Raw genomic sequence first — 16,079 nt, forward strand, 5'->3', positions numbered from 1 at the left:
TGTCTAACAGGAAGTTTATGGTCCACTGACTGTCCTAAAATGCATAGCTTTCCAACCATGAACTTTGACATGTTTATAAGAGGGACTTAATATGAAAATATGCAAGAGGGAGCCTTATAATTTATAATCAAATGAACTCTCATGTAGGTGCTGATTAGTATATGAAATTAATATTTGTGCCTTGGATTTTGAGGTTAATTTTGTCCTTTTTTTTTTTTTTTGTTCTTCTTCAAGAGACATAGTGACATCAATAGATGAACTAAAGTTTGAAATCCCAATTACTTTGAAAGGACATCAAACCTTATGCATTTGCATTAGAACTACAAACAGCAGGGGAATAGTATAATTAACATATATGAAATTCCAAATCCTAATAAAAGCAAAACCTAGAATGAACTCTACAAAGGACCTTTGGATAAACACTGTGTTATGTCATAGCTAACAATGTCAACATTCTCAATAAATCAAAGGTCTTTATTTCTGCAAGTTTGTGGACTTTTCCTAAACTTCCAACATATATTTTGTTTTGTGTTGACATTTTTCCCTTTTCTTTTTCAATAATATGCTGTTTAATGCCACAAGAGTTTAGTTCTTCTCCAAGGTACTCTTTTCCTAAAATCGAACAGCAATTTCACATGCCTACATTTAGCCTGGAGTGTTTGTACACTTTAATTAGAGTATAAATATTTCCCAGCTTTCAAAGCCCCTTTATGAAAACCATAGTTTAAGGCAAAGGGAAAAATACTACTATTCAAATGACTACTCTGTTTTAAAAGTACTCCAGACATTTAACTCTCAGAAGAGTACTAGAAGAAGACTAAATTGTAACTTTGAAATTTCTTGGTAGTAAAAGATGATTAAGTATTTCACACTCAGCAATTTGAAGTGTGCTTCAGTTTTTATTTCTTCTTATGAATCTTTCATCAATAAGATTGTCAAAATAACATTCTATGGGAACTTAACTGTTAATCAGTGAATAGAGACAAAATATTTAAGGAAAAAAACTGATCACATTACAGAATTGCATTGCATATAAGCACATATGACAGAGAATGTACCTTGCACATGGCTGAGGAATTCTGAATACTAGCAGTGGCATAGTTGTAGTATGTTTGTATGAATGTATGCTGGGATAGTGTGGTCCTAAATATATATACATGTTTGTGCTCTATCCAGGGGATTTGTAAACCTCAGTTAATGCAGTTGTGGGAAGTTGCTTTTCTGAATCTGTCTTAGTCTATCAGGTGTTACATGTGAATGAACATGAGTTAAAGGATGAATACAAATGAATAGGACTTTTTGTTTATATAACAATATCAAAGAACATACAAGTGTGTATTTCACATTTGGATGAAGCTATAATTTTACTTATTTGTGTTATATTATTGTTTCTAAAACATTTTAGTACAAATATTTATTGCCAGGTTCCAATTTAGCTTTCTGTCATCTTGGTCAATCACCTTAACCGAGATGAAACTTTAATGATATAACTCATGAGAATCATAGTGCTCCATCAGGAATCAGGATGCAATACTGATGGTAACCTCATCCTCAAAAACAAAAGTTGAAGTTAGAGATGTATCTAATGCCTCAGCAGGAAATGTATAGTTAAGAAGTAATTGCTGACTATTTTATATTTTTATACAGTACCTTACAAGTTGATTTTAGGCTTCAGCTAGCAAAATATTCCCTTATGGACAATTCTTCTATACTTGTTTTTTCAGGAATTTTGATTTATTTAATTGTAAAATTTGCAAAAAATACCTTGCAATTCTAGTGTTTTGTCTTTACCTTAGAGGTGAGTGAGAAGAAAATCAGAGTTGAACATAGCCTTAACTCATCTTTTTAAAATTTTTTAATTTTAGGATTTTTATTTTTCCATTATAGTTGATTTACAGTGTTCTGTCAATTTTCTCACATTATCCTCCATTATTTTCCATCACAAGTGACTGGATATAGCTCCTTGTGCTGTATAGTAGGATCCAGCCAAACAATGTAGTTTGCATCTATTAACCCCAGACTCCCAGTCCATCCAACTCCCTATGTTACCTAGAACAATAAATTGAATTGTTTTCTATTAATGAAACTGTCACTTAAAATAGTAATATCTTGGAGTTCCCATTGTGGCACAGTGGAAACAAATCCAACTACTATCCATGAGGATGAACATTTGATCCCTGGCCTGGCTTAGATGGTCAGGGATTCAGCATTGGCATGAGCTGTGGTGTAGGTGGCAGATGAGGCTTGGATACTGCACTGCTGTGCTGTGGTGTAGGCTGGAGGCTACAGCTCGGATTGGACCCCTAGCCTGGGAACTTCCTTATGCTTTGGGGGCAGCCCTTAAAAAAAGCAAAATAAATAAATAAGTAAAATAGTAATATCTATTTTAAAAACCAAGGGGCTAGAACAATTCTTTTTTTTTTTTTCTGTCTTTTTAGGGCCACACACGTGGCATATGGAAGTTCCCAGTCTAGGGGTCCAATCAGAGCTGTTGCCACCAGCCTATGCCAGAGCCACAGCAATGCCAGATCCAAGCCACGTCTATGACCCACACCATAGCTCACAGCAATGCCAGTTTCTTAACTCACTGATGCATCAAGGCCAGGGATCGAATCCCCACCCCCATGTTTCTCAGTCGGATTTGTTTCCACTGTGCCACAACGGGAACACCCAAGAAAACTCTTTTAAGCATGTAAAGAAAAGAAAAAAATCTGGTAACTGACATAAGTAATAAATCATCAAATAGACATAAATAGGTTTTCCTCCCTGCAGAAAAGAGGATTGGTACTTGGGAACTATACAGGTCTTTTCCAGAAAATTCACATCTAGTGAAGATAGGGCCACATTTTCTCAATATTTCTCAAAGACAAATGTACAGTACAAAGAATTTATATATTCACTCCCAGCATACACTTTAATTGGAAATTTTAACCTCATTCAGACCATTTTGTTTTTTAAAAATGGAATCATGTAATGGTAACGGTGTAGTTTTAATGAGAGTGGATTAAAAGTGATGAATCCAGTTCTTGAAATATATTAATCCAAAAATGAGAAGGTAGAACATTGCAGAAGTTTAGGCTTTTTAGAAGTAGGTAACTTCAGTAATATTAAAAATTTCATAAAATCTGATTATAGGATGCCTGCTGATGTGATAAGCATTGCATTAGATGTTTGGGATAAAAAGTTTAATGAAATATGTTTTTTGCTTTTAAGGACCTCATAATTTATTCAAATGGTGCTTAAGATTATGGGATGCCAAGGATTCAAGGAAAAAAAATCTACTGTTAAAGCTATGACAATTAGTCTACAAAGCAGATACTTCTGCAAAACATAGCCTACTGCTAACCAATGTTTCAAAATAAAAAATTTTATGTGACTAACAAGTCCCAAACTTCAGCATTTTTTCTTTTTATATATATATATATAATGATTTTTATTTTTTTCCATTATAGCTGGTTTACAGTGTTCTGTCAATTTTCTACTGTGCAGCATGTTGACCCAGTTACACATACATGTATACATTCTTTTTTCTCACATTATTATGCTCCATCATGAGTGACCAGACATAGTTCCCAGTGCTAAATAGCAGGATCTCATTGCTAATCCATTCCAAAGGCAATAGTCTGCATCTATTAACCCCAAGCATTATTTTCTTAAATGAATTTTCTACAATAAATGTTAGACTAGCCAGGCAAGGCAAATTCTAATTTGGTTTTGAATGCTGTCCATGAAAGACTGATAACAACTGGAAGTATTGTTCAGCCTTCTAAAAGTAACACTGATTTCTATTTGACACAGAGAAAACAGTGACTTGCTGCTTGCTGAAGTTAGGAACCTCTCAGAGATGCTTCATTATGTATTCTGAGGCCCTTCTTTCTAGGTAATGAGTCATGAGAGTGACTGATAAGCACATAGAATGTGGAGGAGAATAAAATAATAAAACAAGGAGTTTCATTCTTAATAATAATTGCATAGAGTAAATAACAAAATTCTTTTTCTAAAAATATACAGAATGCTGAAAATCTTTTAAAGTTTTTTTTTTTTAAATACAACAGTTTGGAATTGCAAATGAAGTAAATTCACCAATTATTTTTCTTTAATTAGTGAAGAACTTTAAACATGCATCACAAAATATAAATGCTTAACTTTATAATTTAGTGGTCAATGACTGATTTTTATAGATGAACTTAAAAAATGGGTCGATATATTTTCTTTTTCAATTGGTAGTGTGTCCAGCATTAAAGCCCAGGTTTCAGGTAATGTAAATAGGAGAAGGATGTATGTATGTGTGGTTGAAGGTTATCATTTTTTCTTTATTTAAACTGAGTAATACTCTATTTTGAAAATCTTTTGATTTACATTATTTCACTTGCTTCACACAACAACTATTCAGACTGAACAAATATTTTTGGATCCATTGTACAGATGAGAAAACTGAGATTTAAGGAAGCTAATTTCTTTCCAAGTTATCATGTTTGGCTATCACAAAGTCAAATGAGAAGCCAAATATACTTCCTCCTAGTCTAGATTTCTACCTAGTAGAGTGCTGTCTTACTATTTTTATCCTGGTAGAGCCACTGATTTTGATATTCCTATGTGTTTTTGAAACTTTAAATTTTGTATATAATCATGTGTTGACTTTTTGTTTATATGTGTGGATGGGAACTGTTTTCTGTTTTTGTTTTTTTCATTTTTAAAAAATTTTATCCATTGATTTACAATGTTGTGATAATTTCTGCTGTACAACAAAATGACTCAGTTATACATATATGCACATTCATTCTTTTTCAGAATATTTTTCCATAGAGATTATCACAGAATATTGGAGAAAGTCTCATGCTGTACTTCAGGACCCCATTGGCCAGTCATTCCATACACCACATGTGCATACGCCAATCCCAAACCCTCACTTCATCACTCACCCCAAAACTGTCCCCTATAAGTTTGTTTTCAAAATGGTGAGACTCTTTCTTTTCAGCAAATAAGTTCATCTATATCCTTTTTAAGACTTCACATATGAGCAATCCCACTCTGGGCATCTATCCGGACAAAACTCTACTTAAAAGAGACACGTGCACCCGCATGTTCATTGCAGCACTATTCACAATAGCCAGGACATGGAAACAATCCAAATGTCCATCGACAGAGGATTGGATGGGAAGATGTGGTATACATACACAATGGAATACTACTCAGCCATAAAAAAGAATGACATAATGCCATTTGCAGCAACATGGATGGAACTAGAGAATCTCATACTGAGTGAAATGAGCCAGAAAGACAAAGACAAATACCATATGATATCACTTATAACTGGAATCTAATATCCAGCACAAATGAACATCTCCTCAGAAAAGAAAATCATGGACTTGGAGATGAGACTTGTGGCTGCCTGATGGGAGGGGGAGGGAGTGGGAGGGATCGGGAGCTTGGGCTTATCAGACACAACCTAGAATAGATTTACAAGGAGATCCTGCTGAATAGCATTGAGAACTATGTCTAGATACTCATGTCGCAACAGAAGAAAGGGTGGGGGAAAAAACTGTAACTGCAATGTATACATCTAAGGATAACCTGACCCCTTTGCTGTACAGTGGGAAAAAAAAAAAAAAAAAAAAGACTTCACATATGAGTGATACCATATGATGTTTGTTTTTCACTATCTAACTTCACTTATTTTGATCATCTCTAGAACTATCCATGTTGCTGCAAATGGTATTATTTCATTATTTTTTATGGCTGAGGTAGTATTCCATTATATACATGTACCACACCTTTGTCCATTTCTCTCTTGATGGAAATTTAGGTTGATTCTATGTCTTGGCCATTGTAAAATAGTGCTGCAATGAGCACTTGGGTGTATGTATCTTCGTAAACTATGTTTTTCTCTAGATAGCTGCCCAGGAGTGGAATTGCTGGATCATATGGTAGTTCTGTTTTTAGTTTTCTGAGGAACCTCCATGCTGTTTTCCTTTTTTTGTTCTTTTTTTTGTCTTTTCTAGGGCTGCACCTGTGGCATATGGAGTTCCCAGGCTAGGGGTCCAATTAGAGCTATAGCTGCCGGCCTACACCACAGCTACAGCAATGTGGGATCCGAGTCACGTCTGTGACCTACACCACAGCTCACAGCGATGCTGGATCCTTAACCCACTGAGCAAGGCCAGGGATCAAACCCACAACCTCATAGTTCCTAGTTGGATTTGTTAACCACTGAGCCACGATAGAAACTCCCAGTTTTCCACAGTGATTATACTAATTTACAATCCCAACAGTGTAAGAAGGGGTTTCCTTTTCTCTACACCCTCTCCAGCTTTTATTATTTGTAGAATTTTTGATGATGATTATACTTATTGGTGTAGTTTTGATTTGCTTTTCTTTAAAAATTAGCAATATTGAGCATCTTTTCATATGTTTTTTAGCCATCTGTATGTCTCCTTTAGAGGAATGTCTATTTATACCTTCTGCCTATTTTTTGATTATGTTGTTTGATTTTTTGATATTGAGTTATAGGAGATGTTTGTATATTTTGGAGATTAATCTCTTATATTTATTTGCTTTATTTGCAATATTTTATCCCATTCTGTGGTTGTCTTTTTGATTGCTGTTTCTTTTGCTGTGTAAAAACTTTTATGTTTACTTAGGTTCCATTTGTTTATTTCTGTTTTTATTTTTATTACTCTAGGAGGTGGGTCTGAGAAAATATGGCTGTGGTTTATGTCAGAGAAGGTTTGGCTTATGTTTTCCCCTAGGAGTTTTATAATACCTACTCTTATATTTAGGTCTTTAATCCATTTTGAGTTTATGTTTATGTATGGTCTTAGTATTCTAATTTCATTTTTTTTTTTGGATGTAGCTGTAAAGTTTTCCCAACACCACTTATTGAAGAGAATTTCTTTTCTCCACTGTATATTCCTACTTTGTCATAGATTAGTCGACCATCAGTAACTCTGTTACCATTGGCTGGGATAATCATTTTGACAAATTGATTCTTCCAATCCAAGAGCATGGCATATCTTTCCATCTGTCTGTGTAATCTTTGATTTCTTTCAGCAGTGTCTTATAATTTTCAGAGTAAGCCTCCTTAGCTAGGTATATTTCTAGATATTTTATTCTTTTTTCTTTATGATCTTTTGAAGTTAGCATATAGAAATGTGAGAGATTTCTGTGTATTATTTTTTTACCTGAAAATTTACCAAATACATTGATCAACTCTAGTAGTTTCCTAGTAGCACTTCTATGATTTTCTGTGTACAGTATTATGCCATCGGCAAACAGCAACATTTTTACTTCTCTTCCAGTTTGGATTCCTTTTATTTCTTTTTCTTCTCTGATTGCCATGGCTAGGACTTCCAAAACTATGTTGAATAAAAGTGGCAAGAGTGGACATTCTTGTATTTTCCTGATCCTAGTGGGAATTCTTTCAGCTTTTTACTGTTGAGAATGATGTTAGCCCTGGGTTTATCATATATGGCCTTCATTATGTTGAGGTAGGTTCCCTCTATCTGTATTCTGGAGTGTTTTATTTTTTCTCTGAAAAGGGTGTTGGATTTTGTCAAAAGATTTTTCTGCATCTATTGAAAAGATCATGTTGTTTTTATTCTTTTATTAGTGTGGTGTATCACAATGATTGCTTCATGGATATTTAATATCCTTGCATCTTTGGTATAAATCCCACTTGATCATGGTGTATAAACCTTTTAATGTATTGTTGGATTTTGTTTAATAGCATTTTCTTGAGGATTTTTGCATCTATACTCACCAATGATATTGATCTATAATTTTCTTTTTTAGTGGTGTCTTTGTTTTGGTATGAGGGTGATGGTATCCTCATAGAATGAGTTTGAGAGTGTTCCTCTGCAACTTTTTTTGATAGTTTCAGAATGATTGGTGTTACCTTTTCTCTAAAGTGTGATAGAATTCTCCTGTGAATTCATCTGGTCCTGGACTTTTGTTTTTTGGAAGTTTTTAAATCACTGTTTCAATTTCAATACTTGTGATTGCTCTGCTCATCTTTTCTATTTCTTCCTGGTTCAGACTTTTAAGATTATAGCTTCCTAAGTATTTGTCCATTTCTTCTAGGTTGGCATATATTTAGCTGTAGTAGTCTTCTGATTTTTTTCTATTTCTGTTCTTTTTATTTTTTTCCTAATTTTATTGATTTGAGCCCTTTCTCTTTTTTTTCTTGATGAATCTGGCTAAAGGTTAATCAATTTTGTTCATCTTTTCAAAATACCAGCTTTTTGTTTCATTGATGTTTTCCATTATTTTCTTTGTCTCTATCTCATTTCTTTCTTTTCTTTTTTCTTTTGCCTTTTCTAAGGCCACAACTGCAGCATATGGAGGTTCCCAGGCTAGGGGTCTAATTGGAGCTGTAGCCCCCAGCCTACACCGGAGCCACAGCAATGTGGGATCCAAGCTGCATCTGCAGCCTACACCACAGCTCACAGCAATGCCGGATCCTTAACCCACTGAGCAAGGCCAGGGATCAAACCCACAACCTCATGGTTCCTAGTTGGATTTGTTAACCCCTGAGCCATGATGGGAACTCCTATCTCATTTATTTCTGCTCTGATTTTTTTGATTTCTTTTTGTCTGCTCACTTTGTGTTTTGTTTGTTCTTTATCTAGTTGTGTTAGGTGTAAAATTAGGTTGTTTGTTTGAGATTTTTATTGTTTTCTAAGGTAAGATTGTATTGCTCTAAACTTCCCTCTTAGAACTTCTTTTGCTGTATCCCATAGGTTTGGGGTTGTTGTGTCTTTTTTTTCATTTACTCTAGGTATTTTTCAATTTCTTGGATTTCTTCAGTGTTCCATTGATTGTTTAGTAGCATATTGTTTAGTCTCCATGTGTTAGTGTTTTTTTGCAGCTTTTTTTATTTTAGTAAATTTCTAGTTTTATTGCACTGTGCTTGGAAAAGATGCTTGGTATGATTTCAATTTTCTAAAATTTACTGAGGCTTTATTTGTGGCCCAAAGTATGATCTATCATGTTCTGGAGAATGTTTTGTATACCCTTGAAAAGAATGTGTATTCTCCTGCTTTTGGATGGAATATTATATAAACATTTATTAAGTCCATCTGGTCTAATGCATCATTTAAGACTTGTGTTTCCTTATTGATATTCTACCTGGATGATGTGTCCATTACTGTAAATGGGATGCTGAAGTCCCCCACTATAATTGTGTTATTGTTTATTTTTCCTTTTATGGCTGTTAGCATTTGGCTTATATAGTGAGGTGCTCTTATGTTGGGTACATATATATTTACAATTATTATATCTTTTTCTTGGATTGATCCTTTAATCATTATGTAATATCTGACTTTGTCTCTTATAAATGTATTTATTTTAAAGTCTATTTTGTATGATATGAGTATTGCTACACCAGCTTTCTTTTGATTTCTTTTTGCTTGGAATGTTTTTCCATCCTCTACTTTCAGTCTGTATGTGTCTCTGGAACTGAAGTGGGTCTCTTGTAGATAGCATATGTATGGTTCTTATTTTTGTATTCATTCAGCCAGTCTATCTCTGGTTGGAGCAATTAGCCCATTACATTTAAGGTAATTATTGATATGTATGTTTTTTATTATTACTGTTGCTCTTTATTTTCAAAATTGCACAATATTTATGTTATTATAATTTTGTTAATTGTTTAAATTTGCTTTGTTGGTCTTTTTTCTTTTATTCTGTTGTTTTCTTCTTTTTTGGTTTGTTGACTATATTTAGTGCCACGTTTGGCTTTATTTTTTCTTATTCGTTTGTATATCTATTGTAGATTTTTGTTGGCAGTTACCATGCGGTTTTGATATAAGAGTATGTATATATGTGTATATATACACACACACACACACACACACACACACACACACACAAGGTTGCTTTATGTTGCTGTTCTCTTAATTGCAAATGCATTTCCAGAACGTTGCATTTGTACCCCCCTCTTCTCATGATTGGTTGTTTTAATATTATATTTGTGTGTGGATAATTTCCTACTTTGCTATATGTTTGCTTTACTGGTAAGCCTTCTCATTTGTAATTTTCCTGTTTCTAATTCCTTTTGTATTTGTTGTAATGCTGGTTTGGTGGTGCTGAATTCTCTTAGCTTTTGCTTGTTTGTAAGATTTTTGATTTCTCCATCAAATCTGAATGAGAGCCTTGCTGGGTACAGTTTTCTTGATTATGTTTTTTTTTCCCCCTTTCATCACCATAAATACACCAGGCCACTCCCTTCTGGCCTGCAGAGTTTCTACTGAAACATCAGCTAATAACTTCTCAGGTTTCACTTACGTGCTTCTTCTTGCTTTTTCCTAGCTTCTTTCAGTATTTACTTTTTGTCTTTAATTTTGGTCTGTTTGATTAATATGTGTCTTTCAGTGCTCCTCCTTGAGTTTATTCTTTATGGTATTCATTGTGCTTCTGGACTTTGAGTGAGTGATTCTTCTCTTACTTTAGGGAAGTTTTCAGCTATTATCTCTTCAAATATTTTCTTCAGTCATTTCTCTCTTTCTTCTGCTTCTCGCATCCTCATAATGCAAATGTTGGTGCATTTATATTTCTAGAGTTCTTAGACTGTCATCATATTTATTTCATTCTTTTTTCTTTATGCTGTTCTGTTTTAGTGATTTCCACCAGTCTATCTTCCACCTTGCTTATTTGTTCTTCTGCTTCCTGTATTCTGCTATTGATTCCATCTAGTGAAATTTTCATTTTGTTTATTATATTTTATCTTGCTTGTTTACTCTTTAGATCTATTTCTATGTTAAATATTTTTTTGTAATTTATTGATCTTTGCTTCTAGTTTTTTTTTCCTGAGATCCAATCATGCTTACTATCATTACTATAAAGCCTTTTTTATGTGGGGTGCTCATCTCCACTTCACTTAGTTGTTCTTCCTGAGTTTTGTATTTTTCCTTCATCTAGCTCAAATTTCTCTATCATTTCATTTTGTCTAGCTTCCTTTGTGGTCTCCTTTTTACAGGCTACAGGATTGTATCTTCTCTTGCTTCTGGTGTCTGCCTTCTTGTGGTGTGGAAGATACAATGGCTCGTGGCATGCTTTTTTATGGGAGGGACTGGTGTCTGCCCACTGTGGGTGGAGCTGAGTCTTGTCCCTTTGGTAGCTGGGGTTTTGTCTCTGGGTGTGGTTAGAAGTGGCTGTGTATGTGCAAGGATTTTAGGCAGGATGTGTACTGATTGGTGGGACCATGTTCCCACCCTGTTTGTTGTTTGACCTGTTTGAGGCTTATCTGCCCTGATAGGTGGAGCCAGGTTTTTCCAAAATGGTGACTTCCAGGGAACTCATGGTGTTGCTTATTCCCTGGGACTTCTGCTTGCAATATCTTGTCCCCAAGTGAGCAACAGCTGACTCCTGCTTTCCCAGGAGACCCTCTGAGACTCTTGGTATGTCTGATCCAGACTCTTATGGAGTCTTTGCTTTGCCTTGAGACCTAGTGCACATGAAATCTTGTGTGTACTCTCCAAGAGTAGAGTCTCTGTTTCTCCAAGTCCTGTGGAGTTCCTGCACACAATCCTGCTGGCCTTCAATGCCAAATGCTCCAGGGGCTCTTCCTCCAAATGCCAGACCCCCCAGCTGAGGAAACTGATGTGGGGTTTGGAACTCATTCCTGTGGGAGAGCCTCTCAATATAGTTATTTTCTAGTCTGTATGTTGCCCACCCAGTGGTGTGGGATTGCTTATATCATGAAAGAATACTTTCTGCCATCTTGATGTGGTTTCCTCTTTGTCTGTAGTTGTAGGATAACTTTTTTGTAGCTTCCAGTCTATTTTGTTCATGGTTGTTCAGCAGATAGTAGTGATTTTGGTGTTTTTGTGACAGGAGTTGAGCTCAAGTCCTTCTAAATCCACCACCTTCTCTGGAATCCCTTTTATCTTTGAGGACAAGTTATGATCTGAATCCATAGAATTCAAACAGGGAAATGAAGTTTTTTATTTAAATTAAATATTCTTTAGTTTAAATGTTTTTAAAAGTATTTAAAGGTGAAAAAAATAATGTGTAGTTTGGGATTTCTTCTTTAAGTGTTTGTCAAATCTTTCAATTTTAGCAGTTGGGTAAAGGTTTTTGGCTATAGAATCTGAGATTCTCTAGAATATACATTAAGATTTTTTAGGAATTGGAATATTTTTATTGGTAATATTATATATGTTAATTTTTACCATAAATTTTATTTTTTAGAGAAATTTTAGGTTCACAGCAAAGTAGCTATATTTTATCTGAGTTTTGTATATTCACTCTTGGGTTACTGAACAAAAAATAAAGATTAAACTGATAAAAATTCTTTAAGAGAAAAGAAATTATATTTAAATATCAAATATGTACCTTAAACACAGTGATTTTTTTTCAATGATAATGATTTTATGTTGATAAAATTAAGGATGTTTATATTTTGCCTGAAACACATGAACAATTTCAATAGTGATTTTTATTTTTTTTTGTTTTGCATGATTATTATTATTTTTCAAATTAAAAAATTAAAGTGCAGTTGACTTACAATTCTGAGCCAATTTATCCTGTATAGAAAAGTGACCCAGTCATACATATATATAATTCTTTTTCTCACATCAAATAAAAAAATATAAATAAATATTTTATTATGGTAGCCTTAATGTGACTTTATGAGTACTTTATTACCTATTGTCACAGTTTGTCATTTACCAAGTAAAAACAGAGAGAATGATATCATGGAAAGAGAACATTGAGTTTAATTTTCTTTATTTAACAATTATGTGAAATTATTCACATTATAATTATTTTTCCCTGAAATCCTCTTTTCTAGATCTTCACACCTATGGTTCCTTCTCACCACTGTCTCTGCAAAGAAAATTCCCATGACACCTACTCTTGTCCTCTGTGAAGTTGCACTGTGCTTCAGCTGTTTTTTTCACTTATCATTATATGAAATGATCTAGAACATAAGCTCCATGAGAACAAGGATGTAGCCTGTTTATCACCCATTATCACCTGTACCAACCAGCACTTGGAACTTAGCAGGGGCTTTATTAATATATGCCAAATAAAAGAATAAATGAATAGAATAATTTTAATTGTCACTTTATCAACTGTAATTCAGGATGTTTTCATCTGTCTTATTGACTAGTGAGAATGAGATAAGATATCTTTGAAGACTATAAAATATTGCAAATTATTATTATATTCACAAAGATATATGGGTTGATGTCTGTTTGAAAACAAATGGTCTTGAACTCTACAGGTTTTTAATGGTGAATATTACTGAAATCTCTGATTTTCTTCCCCAATAGGAAGATTATCATACTGAAATATTCATTTCTGAACCTGAGCAGTTTGACAAGTTTTTCTTGGTTTACTCTTTTCTTTCTAGGTTCTTATACTGTATGTACTATATGTGCTATACATTTGGCTCTCTCAATCAGCAGGTTCTACATCCACAGATTTAACCAACCATGGATCTTAAAGATTTTAAAAGAATTCTAGAAAGTTCCAGAAGCAAAATTTGTGTTTTTCACATACAACTGTTTACACAGCATTTACATTGCATTAGGTATTATAAGTAATCTAGAAATGATCTCTCTGTGTGTTTTATTTACTGTTTCTGCAGATATTTAGGGCATAAATGTATGATCTTACTTGATTCTAGGAGAATATAGACTGATGCTGTATTCAATAGGGGATAAAAATGTCTTCTTTTAGGATATCAAACTGAAATTCAGTAGCTTTGTTTCATGGAGATTTGGTTTGAAACTTCTTTGTCAGAAATATTCAACATAATTTCTAATTTTTCAGAGTGGAAACTTTCTAATTTTTCAAAGCTATAAAGTTGGGTATATTATTTTTTCCTCACACAAGTCAGAAACTTTGTAAATTTACATGAAATTTATTTGTCCATTTAGTCCTGACTTTGACACATTTAGAGTGAACTTATCCCCCAATTTTTTTGAGTGACATACTTGCAGATGTTTTTCACATTTGATTTTTGGCTCCTTTGCAAGCTCAGCAGCTGTACGCTTGCAAGCTAAGCCTTGTTTGCCTGAATGTGCCAAAGGGATGCAGGGGCAGAATCAGTGCTAGCCAGCCTAATCTCCAGTAGGAATGTTTTGGGGAACTTGATACCTGTTGTTGCCATTGTGGCATCAGCTCATCTCCACATCATCCCTATGACTCTCATTTTCCTATCATAATCTATGGACATGTTAAGGCCACATTTCCATCACCCCATACCTATTATTCCCTTCTTATGACTCCTTTGAGGTCTGAGCATGGTCTCAAATGGAAGTTTGGCAAAACCAGACATAAATCTTGTAAGATGGATTGGTGGTCCCTGGGGTAATTGGTTTACAGTGTCAAGTTCCTCTAAATTGAAAGCCAAAGCAAATCTTATGAAATAGAGAAGAAAAATTACTTCATATTTTCCAGCTCAGTTCTAGTTCATTTCATGTGCATCAGCAAAAACAATCTACTTCACAAAGATAAAAGCCCATATTTTCCAAAATATTGTTTTTACCAAAGAAAAGAGAAAAAAGATTGAGATGTTTCATAATAGATGTGACCAAGGAACTAAAAAAATAATGTGAAGTTAGTATAGTTGCTAAATAAAAATATTTAAAATTTTAGATCACAGATAAGCAATATTTTTTTTTTTGTAATAAGTGATATGTAAGCAGCATGAAGTATTTTCATCCTCTGTCTGGAGAACTTCACCCTTCAATAATGGACTCAAATGTTACCTATAATGTGAAGGCTTCCATCATCCCCAGGTCAAATTAATTACTCCCTCATCTGTGTTCATAGCACTACTAAAGTCTTCTATTACTGTATTATCATGGTATCTTTATTTCATTTATATATTTATGCATTTATTTAATAGAGTTCAGTGGTTAAGGACTTGTACTCCTGAGCTAGACTACCTGGATTGTAGTTCTGCCACTGCCACTTTCCGACTGTGTGAATTTGTGCAGTTACTTAATGTGTTCTGTTCCCGAGTTTCCTCATTTGTGAAATGGACAGAATAATAGTACTTATGTCCTAGAGTATGATGAGAAATATATGAATGAATATTCATAAGGGCTTAATGCCTGGTATTAAATATGTATTATTAAGCAAATCCATATGAAGTGTTTATATATGCCAGAATCTATACCAGGACTAAGTTTGTACATGTGGAAGAATCTCTATTCTCGAAGAATGTTTATATTGGTGACTTAGACACTGAACAATTCAAAAGCTGTGAATTCGTTTATTCTATGCATATTCATTGGTAGGAATACAATAGTGAAATAGACAAAAGGCCCTCATTGAGCTTCCATTCTGGTACATGTATGTGCTGTGATGAAGGTGTGAAAAAAAAATGGGATGATATAGATGGGACCTCTAACTCAGCCTGGGGTGGGGCAGAGAATGAGGAAAAGCTTCCAGGATGAAACAATTTTAGCTGGGAAGAGAAGAGATTAAGGGGCTTGAGTTAAGCACAGAAGCAGTAATGAGTTCTCTGATTTTTACCTCCTTAAAGCAAAAGCTTCTGCTCCATGAAGTTTCATATCTCCTCTCTACAAATGAAATGACACTGCCTTTAATCTCAGGGAATATGACAGTGATTTTGTCAATTTCTTGAAGTGGGGCTTTTCTGTTGATATGAGTATCTTGGGTGTAGATTCCCATGCAGTAGATAATCTTCTTATCAAGGAATTTGTGCTCTGTCATTCACTACATTTTGCATGATATGGCCTTGTTGTAATGATAGAGATATAGCTTAAATAGAACAGAAATTGGGTCCAGATGATCTGGATTCAAGATTCAACTCTATCACTTGCTGGCTGGCTGGCTTTGTACTTCTTTGAGGCTCAATTTATCTATCTTTTGGGTCTATTAATAATGAGGAACAGCTAACAGAGCTGTGGTAAGGATTATATTAAAAATTTGTAGAAAGTGCTTTATAAGTTGCAAATGCTATATGTTGCATTATTATTTATATTTCTGAAGAACACATTGTTTTCAGTAACTGATGAAACATTGTATGAAAGTAGCAAAAGGGTATTTTATAGACAACTGATACCTCACAATTAGAATGAACATTCATTTACAACAACCAT

The 16,079-nt window shown here is 34.2% G+C and overlaps 1 long non-coding RNA gene across 1 annotated transcript in view; it reads left to right on the forward strand.

Moving 5' to 3' along the window:
- LOC110260264 overlaps positions 1 to 13,049 on the forward strand; it is a 39,632-nt gene extending 26,583 nt beyond the window's left edge. The window contains exon 3 of the long non-coding RNA XR_002343228.1: positions 12,791 to 13,049. This is a non-coding gene — a long non-coding RNA (uncharacterized LOC110260264). The remainder of the gene's footprint in view (positions 1 to 12,790) is intronic.

Source organism: Sus scrofa, chromosome 4, assembly GCF_000003025.6.
Source record: "Sus scrofa isolate TJ Tabasco breed Duroc chromosome 4, Sscrofa11.1, whole genome shotgun sequence".
NCBI classification, from domain to species: Eukaryota; Metazoa; Chordata; class Mammalia; order Artiodactyla; family Suidae; genus Sus; species Sus scrofa.